Below are 23,547 nucleotides of genomic sequence, written 5' to 3'. Positions count from 1 at the left end.
GTTGCCTGTCAGTGCCTCAGCGTGTTCCCTAATGAGGGTAGCAGTGTCCATGATGCGACCATGCGGTTCATCTCTCGTACATATCTTCCGCTTGTACATCTGAAACTTCATCAAAACTCAAAGTCAAAAATCTAATGACGTAATACCTGGCGATCTTAGTGGCCAGTTAATTGGAGTATTACGACCAAACCCGCGACTAAGGAATTGCCGCTGAGAAGTTTTCTCATATGTCTGGTAAAATGAAGAGGGACTCCATAATGCTGGAAATAAATTGCACTCCGAGAGTGTAAGAGAATGCTCTCAAGCTTTCAACATGCAAATCATTCTGCCTTCTTATTTGCTCCTCTAAAATTAGTGAACCTATCAGCATATCACCGATCGTGTCAGACCAAACAGTGATCGTAAAAAGGACTTGTAAATTGGTTTCCACTGTAGCGTGAAAATTTTTGTGCCCCCATCGATAATTATGTGTTGTTGATTACATTCCATATAAACGTGTCTACATGAGCAAAAAGTATTAATGGAAGCAAATGACGATTGTCATGTAACCAGTGACAAAATTTAATTACGATGCTATTGTCGCTATTATGAAGATTGTGTAAAGGTAGTACGTAGAATGGGTCAAAGTAACCAGCGAGGGCGAGGCCACAGGCAGCTGCGACAGCGGCGCTTCCCAGGGGAGTGACACGCCAGAAGGCGACCTGGCTGCTCCTTGCTCAGCGGTTGTGGAGGCTGTTGTGCGTGGGTCTGAACCTATGTCCCTCAGACAGACGACAGACGGCGGCTGACGGTGTGATGTCGAGTACCTCCAGGGTCTCATCATTTGCAGCAGCAGACAGGAGCAGCAAGCCAGCAGGACTATGACGCCAAGTCTCACAAAGGACCGAGTGTGGCGGCAGACACAGCCTGGGCTCGAACCATTGGCTGCTCCTGGCGCTGCCCAGCCGTCTGATTGGCCAGTGGTGCTCCAGCATTGTAGTGCGGCTACTCTGCAGTTACCAAGTCCCTGACTCGAATAACGTCCTATTCTCAAATTCAGCCTCATTTATAATCCATTACTGTGTCTAGTCACACTGCCCATAACTGCTTCAGTGCAGTGGCAACGACCAAATTGCTACATCATTATGAATTACCTCGATGAAAACTTTTTAACACACAGTCAATATGGGTTTAGAAAAGATCTTTCCTGTGAAACGCAACTAGCTCATTATTCACATGAAGTGTTTAGTGCTATTGACAAGGGATTTCAAATCGATGCCATATTTCTGGATTTCCGGAAAGCTTTAGACACTGTACCGCACAAGTGGCTTGTAGTGAAATTGCGTGCTTATGGAATATCGTCTCAGTCATGTGACTGGATTTATGATTTCCTGTCCGAGAGGTCACAATTCGTAGTAATTGACCTAAAGTCGTCGAATATAACAGATGTGATTTCTCGTGTTCCCCAAGGTAGTATTACAGGCCCTTTGCTGTTCGTTATCTATATGATAACGACAACCTGAGCAGCCGTCTTAAGTTGTTTGCAGATGACGCTGTATTTATCGATTAATAAAGTCATCATAAGATCAAAACAAATTGCAAAACGATTTAGAAAGTATATCTGAGTGGGGCGAAAATTGGCGGTTGACCCTAAATAACGAAAAGTGTGAGGTCATCCACATGAGTGCTAAAAGGAATTCGTTAAACTTCGGTTTACAATAAACCTGTCTAATATAAAAGCCATAAATTCAACTAAAAGCCTAGGTATTACAAATACGAACAACTTAAACTGGAAGGAAAACATGGAAAATGTTTTGGGGGGAAATCTACCCAAAGAATGCGTTTTATTGGCAGGACACTTAGAAAACGTAACAGAACTACTAAGGAGACTGCCTATACTACGCTTGTCCGTCGTCTTTTAAAATACTGCTGCGCAGTGTGGGATCCTTACCAGATAGGACTTTCGGAGTACATCGAAAAATTTCAAAGAAGGGCAGCACGTTTTGTATTATCTCAATATATGGGGGAGAGTGTCACAGAAATGATAAGAATTTTGGCTGGACAAAATTAAAAGAAAGGCGTTTTTCGCAGCGGCGGAATCTTTTCACGAAATTCCAGTCTCCAACTTTCCCCTCCGAATGCGAAAATATTTTGTTGAGACCGACCTACATAGAGAGAAACAATCACCTCGATAAAATAAGGGAAATCAGAGCCCGTACGGTGCTTGTTCTTTCCACACTCTATACGAGATTGGAATAATAGAGAATTGTGATGGTGGTTCGATTAGCCCTCTGCCAGGCACTTCAATGTGATATGCACAGTATCTTTGTAGATGTCGATGTAGATGTAGATTCTTTGCTGCGTCGGGCAATTTACCATTGCGCTAAGCTATACTTGCTTCACAACTCACTTACGCATCTATTATTCTGCCCTATCTGTCGACGTAGCATGGGTGATGGCCAGCGCTGTCACTATAATACTCCGTGGAGGCCTCCATGCTACTTTCAGCGCTTACAATAAAGATTTATTACTTTTACCAGAATTCTGGGTAGTGCCATTACGCAGTGTAGTAGGAATAATACCACCTACATTCAGCATATATGGGTTTCTCATTCAGAATGTTGTTTGCTAGTGAGATGATCGTGTTACGCCTCATGTACGGACAGAAACGTCTACCAGCACATGTCAGAATTCGACAGTGGCAGCATCGTGAACATTCGAAACAGTGGTTTATCGTTCCGCGATATCACTATTGCCTTAGTTGGCATCCCACGATTGTCACGTGACACGGAATTAATGCGTTCAGTAGACTCTTTCTCCGTATACCATCATGGTTTTTCAGCTTTCCCATCGCTGTCATACATGCTCCAATACCTGGTATCATGCTATTCAGGGCCAATGCATACAGGAAATATCTACTTCTGGTTCTCATAGCCGGTAACTTGGACAACAGCCGTTACATTTCCGACTCCTTAAGGCCAGTGATATTGTCTTATATTTGAGGTCTCCAAAACGTTATGTTTCACCAAGTCCGCATGTTATCACACTGTCCAAACCTCCTGCTATACAGAGGGTGTACAACTGTAGTCCTCGCCAACACGTTCTCCAGATCTCTCGCCCATTGAATACGTTTGGTCACGGGTTGCCAAGAGACTACGATGCTTCCACTTGACACTTCGATTGGCATGTAACTGAAGCAGCATAGCGTGCTGCTCCCATACCACAGTCTTTAGGTACGGATCTTTCTGTGAGCGAGCGGGTGTATATAATTGCTAAATATGGAGCTATTGTATCAGCATACTCTGAGGCGAACCTGACTGGTATACAATCTGGACTGGAAGCCTTGCTTTTATTAAGTGACTCTAGCTGCTTTGCGACTGCGAGGATATCTGTTTCTATGTTTCTCATCTTGGCAGTTGTTCTTGTTTTCAGGAATATTTACTTTGTCTTCTTTGTTGAAGGAGTTTCGGAAAATCGTGTTTAATAACAGTGCTTTAGTGGCACTGTCATCAGTGACTTCACCGTTGTTATCGCGCAATGAAGGTATTGACTGCGTGTTGCCACTGGTGTGCTTTATGTATGACCGAATTTCTTTGGGTTTTCTGCATTATTATTTGTCCCGGATTATTTAATCTTAAGAGGTCAAGTATACTTTCACAAGCATTTACGCTTCGAGTGGGCTTATGAACTAATTGTTCAAAATAATTTTCTGAGAATGACCCAGTACAATTTCGGATGACGTTTTATGCCTGCCGCCAGTTTTAACGTATAATTTTTCCACCATATCGAGGGTAGATTAAGGTCACCACCGACTATTACTGTATGAATGGGGTACCTATTTTAAATCAGGCTGAAGTTTTCTTTGAACTGTTCAGCAACTGTATGTTCTGAGTCGGTGGGTCGGCAAAACGACCAAATTAATAAATGGTTCTGAGCACTATGGGACTTAACATCTATGGTCATCACTCCCCTAGACATGTCCCCTAAGGACATCACACAACACCCAGTCATCACGAGGCAGAGAAAATCCCTGACCCCGCCGGGAATCGAACCCGGGCCCTGGGCGCGCGAAGCGAGAACGCTATCGCACGACCACGAGCTGCACACTAGGGCTTGGAGCTCTGTTTCTTTCCCAACACAGCTACGACAATTTACACCCACAATACCGATCGTTTCAACATCTAACTTACTGTGTTTTACCTGCCCCCTTTTAGACGGACGCCCTTTCTGTGGTTCCTTGAGTCCCACTAATCTAAAAACACCACCCAGTCCCTTCCGCACAGCCCCCGCTACCTGTGTAGCAGCTTGCTGTGTGTAGTGGACTGCTGACCTATTAAGCGGAACCCGGAAACCCACCACCCGATGGCGCAAGTCAAGGAATCTGCAGCCTACACGGTCACAGAACCGCCTGAGCCTCTGATTCAGACCCTCCCCTCGGCTCTGCACCAAAGGACCACAGTGCAGTACATCGACGATGCTGCAGCTCACTATTGGAGAACAAATATTGTACCATGAAATGGATCTGGCCAGACAAAATTGACACACAATGCTTGGCAGTAATATGACCTTGCAGAGTAACCATGGGGTCCAAGGAATAGCAGGGTATGACTGACCGAATTATCACCGAACCCTCGCCATGTTGCGCTCTTGGCAGCAAGCTGTCTGTATTGTAGGCTTGGGACATGCAAATGCCAGATATTAACTCGGGCAGAAATCGAAAAAAGTGTAAAACAAGACTTAGCCAACCAAATGAATTTCTTCCATTGCTCCATATTTAAGGTTCTATGGCTTCAGTACCACATTTTCCTGTTACACCCACTGCAGTCGCTAATGCTTGGTTTTGAAATTCCACATCGGCCTGCAGTTCTCTGCTTATGAAGAGCCATTCCTGGCTTTTGGTGCTGACAGGGTACTCGAGTGCGATATTGAGTTCTGCAGTGACTATTATAGCTTTTGTCCTCTTATTTTTCGTCACAGTCCTATTTAATGATGATCTGCGTTGGTTACTCAACACACACTTTCCTTCGCATTGTGACTAAGAGGGCGCGATTCCGCTCTATCGGTATTCGGTATTAATCTTAGATACGGTGCCTCATGAAACACGAACCACTTCTGCTACTTGAGGGCATTGCACAGGTGCCGTTCGTGATCAAATACAACAGCGCACCCTGCAGGTTTGGCCAGCATCTGCAGTTATGTTCAAGAATCCTTTGTATTTCTCGCAGTGCTTCCATGTTTTTGTTCAACACCCGTATATCTATATCCATTGTCGAACCCCTGTATATCTACATCCATAGTCTGCAAACCACTATGAAATGTATGGTAGAGTGTACTTCCACCCGGCCAGGTGGCCGAGCGCTTCTAGGCGGTACAGTCTGGAACCGAGCGACCGCTACGGTCGCAGGTTCGAATCCTGCATCGGGCATGGATGTGTGTGTTGTCCTTAGGTTAGTTAGGTTTAAGTCGTTCTATGTTCTAGGGGACTGATGACCTCAGAAGTTGCCGTTTGTATGCCATTATACTCGCTGGAGTTAACCTAATCCTGTCCTCTCGATTGTTGTAGAGGAGTTGTAGTATATTCCTAAATTCGTCTACTAAAACTGGAACCTGACACTTTGTATGTAGGTGTCTGCCAGTCCAGTTTCTCCAGAATTTCCGTGACTCTGTCCTGCAGATCAAACAAACATGTGATCATTGCTGTTGTCTTTGTCTGTATATGTTCAGTACTCTTGTTCGTCCTATTTGGAAAGGATTTACATCACCATCTACATGGCTACTCTGCAATTCACACTTAAGTGCCTGGTACAGGTTTCATCGTACCATTTTCCTACTACTTCTCTACCATTCCACTCTCGAATGGCACGTGGGGAAAAGGAACACCTAAATCTTTCCGATCGAGCTCTAATTTCTCTTATTTTATTATAATGATCATTTCTCCCTTCGAAGGTGGATGTCAAGAAAAGATTTTCGCGTTCGGAAGAGAAAGTTGGTGATTGAAATTTCGTAAATAGATTTCACCGCAAAGAAAACCGCCTTTGTTTCAGTGACTGCCACCCCAACTCACGTATCGTATCAGTGACACTCTCACCCCTATTGCGCGATAACACGAAACGAGCTGCCCTTCTTTGCACTTTTTCGATGTCCTCCGTCAATCCCACCTGGTAAGGATCTCACACCACGCAGCAATATTCCAGCAGAGGACGGACAAGTGTAATGTAGGCTGTCTCTTTAGTGGGTTTGTCACATCTTCTTAAGTGTTCTGCCAACAAATAGCAGTCTTTGTTTCGCCCTCCCTACAATATTATCTATGTTGTCTTTCTAATTTAAGTTGCTCGTAGTATTTAGTCGATTCGACAGCCCTACGATTTGTGCGATTTATCGTATACCAAAAATTTATTGGATTTCTTTTAGTACCCATGTGGATGACCTCGCACTTTTCTCTGCTTAGTGCCAATTGCCACTTTTCGCGCCATACAGAAATTCTCTCTAGATCCTTTTGTAATTAGAGTTGATCGTCTGATGATTTTACTAGACGGCAAATTACAGCGTCATCTGTAAACAATCTAAGGGGGCTGCTCAGATTATCTCCCAGATAATTTATGTAAATCAGGAACAGCAGATGGCCTATGACACTGCCTTAGGGAACGCCAGATATCACTTCTGTTGTTCTCCATGATTTACCGTCTATCACTGCGAACTGTGACACTAGAACAATACTCGAGGAAGGGTCGTATGAGTATTGTATAAGCAGTCTCATTTGAAGACTGAGTACTTCCTAGTATTCTACCAATGAAACGAATTCTGCGATCTGCTTTGCCTACAACGCAGCAAATGGTACGGAATTATTCAGTTTACAGGGTACGTACATGTGACGACTGTTTACATTAATGAACACATTTATTTTGTCATACTCACTCAACTACATTTAAAAGTATTTCCTTTCTCAGGCTACCGGCTTTTAAAGAGAAGTTCGCCCATGAAGTAGAACTGGGTTGTCCAGGGAAGATGATTATAATTTTTATTTAAATCTTGCTGCGCTACCTGTTAGATATATTACGTTATTGTGCAAATGATGAAAAATTTTTTTGCAGCGCATTGAACTCGTTTGTAACGCACTGACTCCTTTAATAATGGGTAACAAAGTACACTCTTTCCTATAGTTTTGTAGGTGTGTAAATCACTGTTCTTCTCAAATTGTGGTGGATTATATTTGACGAATTTGTGACATCACAGTTAAAATGCACAGCTCCTTGAAGAAGTACCTACATGACGACCGCGTGTGAACATCACTTATTATTACTTATTATTCTTACTGCTCGCTTTTGGGCAATCAGTACCTTATTTCTAACTGGTTATGTTCCAAGAAAATTACTACATGAGTCATTATTCAGAGTAAATAGGCAAAATACGTTAGTATATTGTTTCCAAGACTAGCAATTATACGAAGAACAAAAGGAGCTGAACTTAACTGTTTGAGAAACTCAGCAACACGCTTCTTCCAGTTCAAGTTTTCATCAGTATGTAGACCCAAAATTCAGAAGCATTCTACCCTGTTTACTGACTCCTGTTCTTGCGCCACGTCTATTGTTGATATTACTCTGTTTATTGTGCAGAACTGAATATACTGTATTTTCCCAAAAAATTTGGGAGAGTCCAGTTTCCGAGAATCAGTTAATAACATCATTAAAATGTCTTCAGATGCTTTCCCTTTAACGGCATTTCTTAAAACGCAAACATCATCTGCAAAAACCTACCAGTTTTGTGATCAGCTTTGATGCCACAAGGAACTGTTGTGCACAAGGTTCAAAATCGTTCAAATGGCTCTGAGCACTATGGGACTCAACTGCTGAGGTCATTAGTCCCCTAGAACTTAGAACTAGTTAAACCTAACTAACCTAAGGACATCGCAAACATCCATTCCCGAGGCAGGATTGGAACCTGCGACCGTAGCGGTCTTGCGGTTCCAGACTGCAGCGCCTTTAACCGCACGGCCACTTCGGCCGGCTGTGCACAAGGACCGGAGACTACAAGGAAGGAGCCAACCACAGCATTCAGTCGCATTTCCATTTCTTTTCTTACTCTTGCATATGCGAAGAGCCGGCCGCGGTGGCCGAGCGGTTTTAGACGCTTCAATCCGGAACCGCGCGACTGCTACGTTCGCAGGTTCGAATCCTACCTCGGGCATGGATGTGTGTGATATCCTTAGGTTAGTTAGGTTTAAGTAGTTCAACGTTCTAGAGGACTGATGACCTCAGATGTTAAGTCCTATAGTGCTCAGGGCCATTTGAACCATATGTGAAAACGGCTACTTAGAGCCGAAATCTAGATATGCAACAGTAGTAAAACTAATGGGTCGCGAATAATTGCCGTGTGTCTCTTCTTCCTTAAATTCTGCGATCATCCCGTTTCATTCCTTCAAAACCTGTTACATCCAAGTACTTGTATGTGTTGACAGATTCTGTTGTGGTTGGCAGGAGAGCAAACACCGTGTTACTAGAGGAGGCCGAAAGGCACGCGTTTTAGCTCACGCAGGCAGGCGTGAGGTCTGGAACAGGACAAGGAAATTAGACTTTAGAAAAACGGACGTAGCTGGTGGAATACTTAACTTTAATCCATTAATGATGAACGTCGCTCTAGACGGTACATGATTCACAATATCAATAGTAACTGAATATGGCGCCTTGCTAGGTCGTAGCAAATGACGTAGCTGAAGGCTATGCTAAACTATCGTCTCGGCAAATGAGAGCGTATTTTGTCAGTGAACCATCGCTAGCGAAGTCGGTTGTACAACTGGGCGAGTGCTAGGAAGTCTGTCTAGACCTGCCGTGTGGCGGCGCACGGTCTGCAATCACTGATAGTGGCGACACGCGTGTCCGACGTATACTAACGGACCGTGGCCGATTTAAAGGCTACCACCTAGTAAGTGTGGTGTCTGGCGGTGACACCACAGACTCCAATTAAGACTCGTTGATATTTTAGTTATAATATACTACAGTGTTTTCTTTTTGCGAAGTGCATAATTTTGCATTCTTAGCACTTGAAGGAAGTGTCCAGGTGTTGCATCACTCTGAAATTCTATCAAGATTAGACTAAATATCTGTGGACCGTATTTCAGGCAGCTCTTATTCTAAATAACTACACCATCTACAAAAAATCTGAGGTTACCGTTAATATTTTCTGCACTGTCATTAATATTCAACATGAACAGCAAGGGCTCCAACACACATTCCTGGGGAACATGGAGTCCCAGGAGGAATGGTCAATATTAAGGGACATCACAGGAACGATCATTTGAAGCAAAAAACTTCATACAGGCACATGCCCTATTCCGAATGATTTTCGAGACAGAATACATTTAATGTACATCGTTATTTATTTTCTGTATTCTCCTATAAATTGCCAGATTCACTCATTTACAACAGTTAGTAAATATAACATTATTAGTTTAACAAACTATCAGCTCAAAAATATGATTTTTAGCACATTCATCTCAAAGTATTATCGTACACGTCACATCACAGCTGATGTACGGTGTACAATCAGTGTTGGAGTATCCCAGCACCAATTTCAATGCGCCGGCCGAGGTGGCCGAGCGGTTCTAGGTGCATCTCTCCGGAACCGTGCGACTGCTACGGTCGCAGGTTCGAATCCTGCCTCGGGCATGGATGTGTGTGATGTCCTTAGGTTAGTTAGGTTTAAGTAGTTCTAAGCTCTAGGGCACTGATGACCTCAGATGTTAAGTCCCATGTTCCCTAATGAGGGTAGCAGTGTCCATGATGCGACCATGCGGTTCATCTCGCGTACATATCATTCGCTTGAACATCTGAGACTTCACCCAACTTAAAAGTCAAAAATCTAACGATGTAATATCTGGCGATCTTATTGGCCAGTTAATTGGACTACTACGACTAATCCAGCGACTAGGGAAGAGCGGCTGAGAAGTTTTCTCGTACGTCTGGTAAAATGTACAGGGTCTCCATAATGCTCGAAGTACATTGCAGTTCCTGAGGCCAAGAGAACGCTCTTAAGCTTTCAACATACAAATCATTCAGTCTTGTTATTCGCTCTTCTAAACTGATTGAACCAATCAGCATTTAACCGATCGTGTCACACCAGTGATCGTAAAAAGAACTTGTAAATTGGGTTCCACTGTAGCGTGCAGATTTTCCTGCGGCCACTGATAATTATTGAGTGTGTTATTGATTACGTTCCATATAAACGTGTCTACATGAGCAAAAAGTAATAATGGAAGCAAATGACGATTGTCATGTACCCTGTGACAAAATTTAATTACGATTCTATTGTCGGTATTATGAAGATTGTGAAAAGGTAGTATGTAGAATGGGTAAAAGTAACCAGCGAGGGCGAGGACACAGGCAGCTGCGACAGCGGCGCTTCCCAGGGGAGTGACACTCCAGAAGGCGACCTGGCTGCTCTTTGCTCTGCGGTTGTGGAGGCGGTTTTGCGTTGGTGTTAACCCATGCCCGTCAGACAGGCGATAGACGGGGGCTGACGATGTGACGTCGAGTCCCTTCCTGGGTCTCATCATTTGCGGCAGCATACAGGAACAGCAAGCCAGCAGGGCTATGACGCCAAGTCTCACAAAGGACCCAGTGTGGCGGCAGACACAGCCTGGTCTCGAACCATAGGCTGCTGCTGGCACTGCCCAGTCGTCTTATTGGCCAGTGGTGCTCCAGCATTGTAGTGCGGCTACTCAGCAATTACCAAGTCCCTGACTCGAATAACGTCCTATCCTCAAATTCAGCCTCATTTATACTCCATTACTGCCCATTTGTTCCTCTAAAACCTGGTGTCTAGTCGCACTGCCCATAACAGAGAGACCTGCTTCAGTGCAGTGGCAACGACCAAATTGCCACTTCATTATGAATTACCTCGAAGAAAACTGTCTGTTGACACATAGTCAACATGGGTTTAGAAAACAGCGTTCCTGTGAAACACAACTGGCTCTTTATTCACATGAAGTGCTTAGTGCTATTGATAAGGGATTTCAGATCAATTCTATAATTCTGGTTTTCCGGAAAGTTTTAGACACTGTACCGCACAAGCGGCTTGTAGTGAAATTGCGTGTTTAAGGAATATTGTCTCAGTTATGTGACTGGAATTGTGATTTCCTGTCAGAGACGTCACAGTTCGTAGTAATTGACGGAAAGTCATTGAGTAAAACAGATGTAATTCCGCGCGTTCCCCAACGTAGTGTTATAGGCCCTTTGATGTTCCTTATCTATATAAACGATTTGGACGACAGCCTCAGCTGCCGTCTTAACTTCTTTGCAGATCACGCTGTCGTTTATCGAATAATAAAGACATCAGAAGATAAAAACAAATTGAAAAACGATTTACAAAAAATATCTGAATGGTGCGAAAATTGACAGTTGACCCTAAATAACGAAAAGTGTGAGGTCATCCACATGAGTGCTAAAAGGAATTCGTTAAACTTCGGTTACACTATAAATCTGTCTAATCTAAAAGCCGTAAATTCTACTAAAAGCCTAGGTATTACAATTACGAACAACTTAAACTGGAAGGAATACATAGAAAATAGTGTGGGGAAGGCTACCAAAAGACTGCGCCTTATTGGCAGGACACTTCGAAAACGTAACATAACTACTAAGGAGACTGCCTATGCTACGCTTGTCCGTCGTCTCTTACAATACTGCTGCGCGGTGTGGGATCCTTACCAGATAGGACTGACGGAGTACATCGAAAAAGTTCAAAGAAGGGCAACACGTTTTGTACTATCGCAAAATATGGGAGAGAGTGTCACAGAAATGATACAGAATTTTGGCTGGACATAATTAAAAGAAAGGCGTTTTTCGTAGAGACGGAATCTTCTCACGAAATTACAATCACCAACTTTATCCTCCGAATGCGAAAATATTTTGTTGACATCGTCCCACAGGGAGAAACGATCATCACGTTAAAATAAGGGAAATCAGAGTTCGTACGGAAAGATATAGGTGTTTGTATTTTCTGCGCACTATAAGAGATTGAAATATTAGAGAATTTTGATGGTGGTTCGATTAGCCATCTGCCAGGCACTTAAATGTGATTTGCAGAGTATGCTTGTGGATGTAGATGTAGATTCTTTGCTGTGTGGGGCAAATTACCATTGCGCTACGCAACACTTGCTTCACAACTCCCTTACGCATCTATTATTCTGCCTTATTTGTCGACGTAGCTTGGATGATAGCCAGCGCTGTCACTATAATACTCCGTGGAGGCCTCCATGCTACTTTCAGCGCTTACAATAAAGATTTATTACTTTTAGCAGATTTCTGGGTAGTGTCACTACGCAGTGTAGTAGGAGTAATACCACCTATATTTTGGATATATCGGTTTCTCATTCAGAATGTTGTTTGCTTGTGACATGATCGTGTTACGCCTCACGTACGAACAGAAACGTCTACCAGCCCATGTCAGAATTCGACAGTGGCAGCATCAAGAACATTCGAAACTGTGGTTTGTCGTTCCGTGATATCAGTACTTGCGTTGGTTGGCATCCCACGATTGTCACGCAGATATGGAATTAATGTGTTCAGTAGATTTTTATTCAGCGAAATGAGGGATTGCAACAATCACATATGTCTCGAGCCCGTGGAACATCAAGTATCCACGCGGAGAAAGAGATTACGTCTCGAGCACTACAGACTATCAGTTCAGAAACCATTGCTGCTGTAACCCTTGACACAGTAGCAGAGAGAGGTGTGGTGAGGACCCTGGACACAGGAGTGGCGCCGTGACACTATTTCTGCGTATACCATCATGGTTTTCAGCTTTCCCATCATTGTCATGCATGCTCCAATACCTGGCATCGTGCTATTGAAGACCAATGGGTACAGGAAATATCTACTTCTGGTTCTCATAGTCGGTAACTTGGACAGCAGCCGTTACATTTCCGACTCCTTAAGGCCAGTGATATTGCCTTATATTTGAGGTCTCCAACAGCTGTCAGGTGTCAGGTGTCAGTTGTTGCAAGTATGAAGCAAGTAATGGTTTCCCATGAATTAGCATTTCAGCACATAACGTGTCATCTAGCATTGCAGCTGTTTCCTAGCTAGTGGAAGTGGAGCGTACTGGCTTTTCACATATATTAGTTATACAACGAATCTAATTTTCGTTGAGCGAAGAGCAGTAGAAAGTAAGAAGGAAAGTTCAATAGCCCATCTTCTGTTTTGAACAGCGTGCTCACCAAAGATATTAACTAACAACGAAACTAGTCTTCCTACAACGAAGACGATGGAGACATAACGGAACGTTGGGGCTCAAATCCTCAACGACGACGATATGATTGTGTACAGAATACGTCCTCAGTGGGAGAAGGATGGGGAAGACATTCGTCTGCGTCTCATTCAAAGAATCGACCTGGAAATTGCTTGCATCGATTCAAGTGAACCATAGACAACCATAACCTGAATGGACAGATCATTTACTCGAACTCTATTTCTATTGGAAGGAGGTCTACTATCTTAGCAGAAATATATTATCGTTCATTTAATGCATCAGACTGTGGAAGTCAAATCTACATTGGAGCTTTGTACACCTATTATCAACATTAATAACTGTTAGGCCATTTTAAAATACTCAGGGAACCTAGCAATGAAGTAATTACACAGGCCAAGAACAAACTGTTTTTTTTTTTTTTTTTTTATCTAGGACTTTAGAATTGATTGTAGCCACAGTTGTCGCATTGAATCAAAAAGTGAAATCAGTCATCCAATATCTGCTCTTATTTTTTGATCATTGTTGTTTAACTAGCACTTCTACATGAATATGCATTTGTAACTCTGGTTTGTGCACTTTTAAATCACATGTACGAGGATTGGTTCCTGAAGGTTTGCCGTATTGCCGGCCTGCTTTCTTATTAGTTCCAGGAATATCCACCAGATGGAGTAGGAGGTTATTGTGTGAGCTCTGGCCGTACAGGGCTGACCAAGGATGATGCACATGACAATTCAGTTAGGAAACATCTATGCTGTACGTTTTTGCACTTGTGTTGTTGAACATAAATAATATAACTTAAAGTACAAGAAGTAGCGTAAATCATCTTGGTGGTTTTGGTTACATATGCAGAGAATTAACGTTAAAAGGAAACCAAAAACATATTATTGACTTTGTAAAGACTTTTGCAATAAATCTGTAAAACTTGTACAGAACATTTATGATTGTGGACTACTGGGAAACCAAAACGTCTGAAAAAAAGGCCACTCCAATACCTGTTGTTTGTGGCGACTGGTGTTGTCCCTCTGATACTAATGACGATGACAGTGATTATGCAGTTATGGCATTAATTCCTCTGAGTTTAAACTGGGATCACTTAGTAACCCACCAGAGATTTCAAGCCGTCAAAAGAAGCTTCTGAATTACTCGCTTCCAACAAAAATGTACTGAATCAAGGATCCAAAGTTACCTTTTACCATACAACAGAAAAAGTATGCTACCCCTCTTGCTCTTGAAATGGTACATCTGAGGCAAAATATCCCTGATGAGCCATTCCAATCGAAATAAATCTCTTCTGTAACTACGTAATAGTTTTAGTAGAACAGAACATCATGAGAAAATTACTCTTCCAGAATGTGGTTAAACAATTTGTAGAATAAAGGTAAATACTCATCTTGTTTCAATGTGAAGCGGCAGCATTCGCCTAATTTGGGTATAAATAGGTTCTCAGATTGTTTACTAGCTTTTGAAGATACTATTTCTTAATATTTATTCTTGTTTTATTTCACAATTAGTTTGTCACACATAGTAAAACATAATACACAGTTTTTTGTTAGTGTCAACTTTTTTACCAATCAACAAGGCAAAAAAAAACATAGTCTCATCACTAAAACCGCTTTTTACACAGAATGAGCTCATTTTCACATGATTGCTGATAACAACAACATTGCACACGGTGTGTCACATACAAAAGCTTAAAAGTCAATTCAGCTATCAACGATGCCCAATCTGATTTGAGATGCATACAGTTCTATATAACACAAAATTGTTGTCCAAAATGGTCTAAAACTACCTTTGTCAAAGTAATTATTATAACGACTTCTGTTTTTGCAAACAGTGGTGATTTGTCCAAATATTATACCTTTTTATGGTTACAAAAATGCGATTTGCAAAAGAAATTTTATATATTGTTGAAATAAAATTTGGAAATATAAAAATCCACCATGTCCCAAGATTTGTTTACATATTGCGGTATTAAAATAGTGTCAAGAGGAAATTTTCTGGTGAAGTTAACTGGAGTTTTTGAATACACTGAAGACTATTGTCCGATAAACAATCAATTACGTTTTTCTAGAGCTCATTTGACATTTGGAATTTTGGTGAGTAACTGTCATATACGGGAAAAACTGTATATATGAAATGAAATCCAATAAAAACCTTTAAGGTTAACAATGTTTTTTAAATATAGACTTCTGTAAAGTGAAATCTGTGGGATGACCAGTTTTCATAATTTTATGTCTTCATGGTTTAAGTCGCACTAAAGAGGTAAATTTTTAAAGAATACTACTTCGTAAATACTTCAAAGTATTGTGTAACTATATAAGAGTCGTAAATCTCATACTTTACGATTTAATCGGAATAAATGTACATCAAATTGATGTGGAATCGTATCTTTCGGTTTTGCCCCGGCTGCTGTCGTAACGTCTTGTTGATCCAGGAAGCCCTTCATTTTTATTTTTTATACTCTCAAGAAGACAATCTCGTGTTCTGAACGAATCTGTGGACTCCTGAGGAAATGGGTCTTACTGAATGTTTTCTAGTTGATTTTCTTGAGTTTGTGCACAGCTCAAGGCAAGTTTGAAATTTGTATTAATACACAATGGTAACAAATTTAGTTCAATGCCAGCTGATCCCTCAAGGGAAATGAAATAAGAACGTAAAACCATAGTTTTGATCTTTGAGAAGATTAAGTCTCATAAACATCAATGAATGGTAAACTTTCTGTTCTTGTGACTCTGGAATAGCAGAGAAAAAACACATCACAGTGTTGGAAAAGAACGGCCAAAGGGAGAAAACATGTTCGGAGGGAGGAATAATGTCATTAACGGCCCCTTCGTTGAATCATATCAAGTTGGGCCTTTTGAAGCAGTTTGTAAAGGCTTTTGATAAGAATGAGTCACGGTTTGAAAATATAGGGAAAAATGTCTCAGCCGAGAATGGAAAAATTCAGGCACGAATATTTGACGATCCACAAATAATGCAACTCTGCATATGAAAACTGTCGAGGAACGCTACCAAGGAAGTTCGGTTATGCACGTTATGCCAGTTGACATTCAAGAATCTCATGGAAAAGAAGTTTCCTAAATGTTCAGGGACTGAATGTTATCATCAATGACGTTTTTATTTAGTATAGAATAATATTTATATAATACAATAGTAAAACTATTGTTTCATTTTTTATCCATGGACTTATAAGAAAACAGTATAACATATATTTCACTAAAATCTTGTATTTTAGAATTTTGAGCTCCTTGGCAAATATTAACTAATTGTTTGAAATGAGGGCATCAAATTCTTAGAAAATCAACTCAAAACACTCCAGTGTTATGCAAATAAATAGCATTTTACACGAATCTTAATGCCATCGTTTTCAGTCAAGACTAGTTAATGCAATTACAGTAAGAAACTTCAAAATAGTAGCATTTTAAACATTTCATAGGATTGTTTGCCAGGTAATTGTTACACTGACAATAATCTATGTTTTTACTCGTGAGTATTAACTTTTGCTCTGTGGTCTGTGGTAATGAAGGTTAGAATGTAACGTACCTTGAATCAGAATTATTACAAAGGGGCACTATCTTACTTGAAAGGACAGTTTAGAAAATTGGTCATAACCTTGTTCAAGGAGCTGTAATATCATTTGCATGAAATGAGTTAGAGAAACATGAGGAATTCTTAATCTTCCTGAACGAGAGTCCAGTGTTTCCATGGCTGCACCACATCGTACATAAAATACAATGTGGAATGCTGATGTGCTGCTATTATTTTTTATTATCTGTTGTTGGATTCTGCTGAAAGAACAAGTTTTGAAGTACTCGAACATGTAGGGTTGGCTACACCAAAAATAGCTACCTCACGAGAACTTCCCAATGCGAAGGCTGTCTTGATAAAAGAAAACCTTATAAACTACACAGAGCGCATCCATAGCATTCACCAAATTTCATTAATAAAACCCAGCGGGGTGACGAAGTGGGATGACCCAGAAGTCACAGTTAGGAGATCAGAGGTTTGTATCTCAATCAGTCCATCCACATTTTGGTTTCCTGCAGTTTTCCAAGCATAAGCTTGGATAGGAGACTGCTGAGAAAGAAACCTAAATGTGGATGGCCTGACAGAGATTCGAACCACTGCCCTCCTGACTGTAAGTCCTGTGTCTTCCCACTTCGCCACCTCGCTGGGTTTGTACTTTCGTCTAAGGAAAGGAGTATTCTCCTACACAGATATGTGGACGTGATTACGCATGCGCGCGTGTCTGTGTGTGCGCGTGTGCGTGCGTGCGTGCGTGTGTGTGTGTGTGTGTGACTGTGAGCTCATGGTCATGTGCTCGGTGGAAGGCGGGCTGGGGCGATGGTAGCAGACACGTGAAGGCGTACCTCCAGGAACGTTACGACGCTTTCTCGTGTGTCGGATAGCCAGATGGATTTACTACCGTTCCTGTTCCCTTGAACAATCTAGTACACAGCCATTTCTGCAGAAGCAGAGAATGAAGGAGGAACTTCGTAACTTGGTTATTTCTAGCACTAGTCTATATCTACATCTACAGGGCGTCGACACAAATATGGAAAAACGTAAAGTACAACATCTTACCACGCCTAACGCGGCGTAGGATGAAACAGATTATACTCATCACAGAACGGCGAAATATAGGTTCTGTGCGGTTTTCACGGGAATCTTATACCATTGTCAGTGAAAAATATTGGGAACGTCAGGTAGTGATGATGGAAGTGAGTAGTGATCACGTACACTTCATTCCCAATTTGACGATGAAGGCTCAAACATGCTGAGATCTGTCACTGTGGTGGTCAGGGGAGATGCGACAACTCAATCTCTTGGTCACAAACCAGTCCTGGACTATGTGAGGTGTGCGAACAGGAACCATGTCTTCCTGGAACACAGCATCTACATCTATATGATAACTCTGCTGTTCACAAGAAAGCGCCTGGCAGAGGGTTCAATGAACCACTTTCAAGCTGTCTCTCTACCGTTCCACTCTGAAACGGTGCGCGGGAAAGCGAGCTCTTAAATTTTTCTGTGCGAGCCCTGATTTCTCTTATTTTATCGTGATGATCATTTCTCCCTATGTAGGTGGGTTTTCGGAATCGGAGTAGCAAACTGGTGACTGAAATATCGTCAGAAGATCCCATCGGAACAAAAACCGCCTTATTTTAATGATTGCCACTCCAATTCACGTATCATCTCTGCGGTACTATCTCCCCAACTTCGCGACAGTACAAAACGAGCTGCCCTCCTTTATACCTTTTCGATGTTATCCACCAGTCCCATCTGATGCGGTTCCCACACCGCACAGAAACATTGCAGAACAGGGCGGACAAGCGTGGTGTAAGCAGTCTCTTTAGAAGACCTGTCGCACCTTCTAAGTGTTCTGCCATTGAATCGCAGGCTTTGGTTGGTTCTACCCACAACATTATCTATGTGATCGTTCCAATTTAGGGTATTTGTAATTGCAATCCTTATTAATGTAGTTGAATTTACACCCTTCAGATTTGTGTGACTTCCGCGAAACGAAATTCAGCGGATTTCTTTTAGTACTCATGTTAATAACTTCACATTTTACTTTACTCAGGGTCAGTTGCTACTTTACGCACCATTCAGATCCCTTATCTAAATCATTTTGTAATTTATTTTGGTCATCTGATGACTTTACAACACGGTAAACGACAGCATCATCTGCAAACAATCTAAGACGGCTACTGAGATTGTCTTTTATGTCGGTAATGTTGTTTGTTTCCTTTACTGCTTGCTCAATATACAGATTGAACAACATCGGGGAGAGGCTACAACCCTGTCTTACTCCCTTCCCAACCACTGCTTCCCTTTCATGTCCCTCGACTCTTATAACTGCCATCTGGTTTCTGTAAATAGCCTTTCGCTCCCTGTATTTTACCCCTGCCACCTTTAGAATTTGAAAGAGAGTATTCCAGTCAACATTGTCAAAAGCTTTCTCTAAGTCTACAAATGCTAGAAACGTAGGTTTGCCTTTCCTTAATCTTTCTTCTAAGATAAGTCGTAAGGTCAGTATTGCCTCACGTGTTCCAGTGTTTCTACGGAATCCAAACTGATCTTCCCCGAGGTTGGCTTCTACTAGTTTTTCCATTCGTCTGTAAAGAATTCGTGTTAGGATTTTGCAGCTGTGACTTATTAAGCTGATAGTTCGGTAATTTTCACATCTGTCAACACCTGCTTTCTTTGGGATTGGAATTATTATATTCTTCTTGAAGTCTGAGGGTATTTCGCCTGTTTCATACATCTTGCTCACCAGATGGTAGAGTTTTGTCAGGACTGGCTCTCCCACGGCCGTCAGTAGTTCCAATGGAATATTGTCTACTCTGGGGGCCTTGTTTCGACTCAGGTCTTTCAGTGCTCTGTCAAACTCTTCACGCAGTATCGTATCTCCCATTTCATCTTCATCTACATCCTCTTCCATTTCCATAATATTGTCCTCAAGTACATCGCCCTTGTATAGATCCTCTATATACTCCTTCCACCTTTCTGCTTTCCCTTCTTTGCTTAGAACTGGGTTTCCATCTGAGCTCTTGATATTCATACAAGTCGTTCTCTTATCTCCAAAGGTCTCTTTAATTTTCCTGTAGGCGTTATCTATCTTACCCCTATTGAGGTAGCCTCTACATCCTTACATTTGTCCTCTAGCCATCCCTGCTTAGCCATTTTGCACTTCCTGCCGATCTCATTTTTGAGACGTTTGTATTCCTTTTTGCCTGTTTCACTTACTGCATTTTTATATTTTCTCCTTTCATCAATTAAATTCAATATTTCTTCTGTTACCCAAGGATTTCTACTAGCCCTCGTCTTTTTACCTACTTGATCCTCTGCTGCCTTCACTACTTCATCCCTCAAAGCTACCCATTCTTCTTCTACTGTATTTATTTCCCCCATTCCTGTCAATTGCTCCCTTATGCTCTCCCTGAATCTCTGTACAACCTCTGGTTCTCTTAGTTTATCCAGGTCCCATCTCCTTAAATTCCCACCTTTTTGCAGTTTCTTCAGTTTTAATCTACAGGTCATAACCAATAGATTGTGGTCAGAGTCCACATCTGCCCCTGGAAATGTCTTACAATTTAAAACCTGGTTCCTAAATCTCTGTCTTACCATTATATAATCTATCTGATACCTTTTAGTATCTCCAGGGTTCTTCCAGGTATACAACCTTCTTTCATGATTCTTAAACCAAGTGTTAGTTATGATTATGTTGTGCTCTGTGCAAAATTCTACCAGGCGGCTTCCTCTTTCATTTCTGTCCCCCAATCCATATTCACCTACTATGTTTCCTTCTCTCCCTTTTCCTACACTCGAATTCCAGTCACCCATGACTATTAAATTTTCGTCTCCCTTCACAATCTGGATAATTTCTTTTATTTCATCATACATTTCTTCAATTTCTTCGTCATCTGCAGAGCTAGTTGGCATATAAACTTGTACTACTGTAGTAGGTGTGGGCTTCGTATCTATCTTGGCCACAATAATGCGTTCACTATGCTGTTTGTAGTAGCTTACCCGCATTCCTATTTTCCTATTCATTATTAAACCTACTCCTGCATTACCCCTATCTGATTTTGTGTTTATAACCCTGTAGTCACCTGACCAGAAGTCTTGTTCCTCCTGCCACCGAACTACACTAATTCCCACTATATCTAACTTCAACCTATCCATTTCCCTTTTTAAATTTTCTAACCTACCTGCCCGATTAAGGGATCTGACATTCCACGCTCCGATCCGTAGAACGCCAGTTTTCTTTCTCCTGATAATGACATCCTCTTGAGTAGTCCCCGCCCGGAGATCCGAATGGAGGACTATTTTACCTCCGGAATATTTTACCCAAGAGGACGCCATCATCATGTAATCATACAGTAAAACTGCATGCCCTCGGGAAAAATTACGGCTGTAGTTTCCCCTTGCTTTCAGCCGTTCGCAGTACCAGCACAGCAAGGCCGTTTTGGTTATTGTTACAAGGCCAGATCGGTCAATCATCCAGACTGTTGCCCTTGCAACTACTGAAAAGGCTGCTGCCCCTCTTCAGGAACCACACGTTTGTCTGGCCTCTCAACAGATACCCCTCCGTTGTGGTTGCACCTACGGTACGGCTATCTGTATCGCTGAGGCACGCAAGCCTCCCCACCAACGGCAAGGTCCATGGTTCATGGGGGGGATGAATGGGGTACCTGTTTTAAATGAGACTCAAGTTTTCTTTGAACTGTTCAGCAACTGTATGTTCTGAGTCGGTGGGTCGGCAAAACGACCAAATTAATAAATGGTTCTAATGGCTCTGAGCACTATCGGACCTAACATCTGAGGTCGTCAGCCCCCTAGAACTTAGAACTACTTAAACCTTACTAACCTGAGGACAACACACAAATCCATGCCCGAGGCAGGATTCGAACCTGCTACCATAGCGGTCGCGCGGCTCCAGACTTAAGCGCCTAGAACCGCTCTTCCACGGCGGCCGGCCCCAATTGATAGTTTAGTCAAATTGACAAGTATAACCTCTACCCATACTATTTCGCAGGAACTATGTACTTCTATTTCACTACAAGGTAAACTACATCTGACAGCAATAAATACTCCACCACCAATTGTATTTAACCTATCCTTTCTGGAAACTGCTAGATCGTTAGAAAAAATTTCTGCTGAACTTGTTTCTGGCTTTAGCCAACTTTCTGTACCTATAACTATTTGAGCTTCAGTGCTTTGTATTACGGCTTGGAGCTCTGGTTCTTTCCCAACACAGCTACTCAATTTACAACCACAATACCGATCGTTTCAACATCTGACTTACTGTGTTTTACCTGCCCCCTTTTAGACGGACGCCCTTTCTGTGGTTCCCTGAGTCCACTAATCTAAAAACACCGCCCAGTCCCTTCCGCACAGCTCCTGCTACCCGTGTAGCAGCTCTTGCTGTGTATAGTGGACTGCTTACCTACTAAGCGGAACCCGGAAACCCACCATCCGATGGCGCAAGTCAAGGAATCTGCAGCTGCACCGTCACAGAACCGCCTGAGCCTCTGATTCACACCGTCCACTCGGCACTGCACCAAAGGACCACAGAACGGTACATCGACGATGCTGCAGATCACTATTGGAGAACAAATATTGTACCATGAAATGGATCTGATTAGACAAAATTGACACACAATGCTTGGCAGTAATATGACCTTGCAGAATAACCATGGGGTCCAAGGAATACCAGGGTATGGCTGACCGAATCATCACCGAACCCTCGCCGTGTTTCGCTCTTTGCAGCAAGCTGTCTGTATCGTAGGCTTGGGACATGCATATACCAGACATTAACTCGGGCAGAAATTGGAAACAGTGTAAAACAAGACTCAGCCAACCAAATGACTTTTATTCCATTGCTCCATATTTAAGGTTTTGTGGCTTCAGTACCACATTTTCCTGTTACACCCACTGCAGTCGCCAATGTCTGGTTTTGAAATTCCACATTGGCCTGCCGTTCTCTGCTTATGAAGACCCCTTCCTATTGTTTTGGTGCTGGCAGGGTACTCGAGTGCGACATTGAGTTCTGCAGTGACTGTTATAGCTGTGGTCCTCTTATTTTTCGTCACAGTTCTCTTCAGTGATCATTTGCGATGGTTACTCAACACGCACTTTCGTTCGCATTGTGACTAAGAGGGCACGTTTCCGCTCTCTTTGTATTCGGTATAAACCTTTGATATGGTGCCTCATGAAACACTAACCACTTCAGCTACTTGGTAACAGAAGCAAATACCACAAAATCACCAACAATCTGTCCATTTATGAATTCACTTACCTGTGACATAACACACTTACAGCTACACAAAACACTCTTCTGACCACGACTGACACGTGCAACGCATTGAGGGCATAGCACAGGTGCCGTTCCTGATCAAGTACAACAGCGCACCCAGCAGGTTCGGCTAGCATCTGCAGTTATGTTCAAGAATGCTTTGTATTTCTCGCAGTGCTTCCCTGTTTTTGTCCAACACCCGTATATCTACATCCATTGTCGACCCCCTGTATATCTACATCCATACTCTGCAAACCACTATGAAATGTATGGTAGAGTGTACTTCCACCCGGCCTGTGTGGCCGAGTGGTTCTAGGCGCTACAGTCTGGAACCGCGCGACCGCTACGATCGCAGGTTCGAATCCTGCATCGGGCATGGATGTGTGTGAAGTCCTTAGTTTAGTTAGGTTTAAGTAGTTCTATGTTCTATGGGACTGATGACCTCAGAAGTTAAGACCCATAGTGCTCAGAGCCATTTAAACCATTTGGTAGTTCCAACTGAACTAATTAGGGTTTCTTCTCCTTCC

The sequence above is a fragment of the Schistocerca serialis genome, chromosome 3 (assembly GCF_023864345.2).
Source record: "Schistocerca serialis cubense isolate TAMUIC-IGC-003099 chromosome 3, iqSchSeri2.2, whole genome shotgun sequence".
Classification (NCBI taxonomy): Eukaryota; Metazoa; Arthropoda; class Insecta; order Orthoptera; family Acrididae; genus Schistocerca; species Schistocerca serialis.
The sequence above is the reverse complement of the archived record's forward strand: the minus strand, read 5'-3'. Positions refer to the sequence as shown.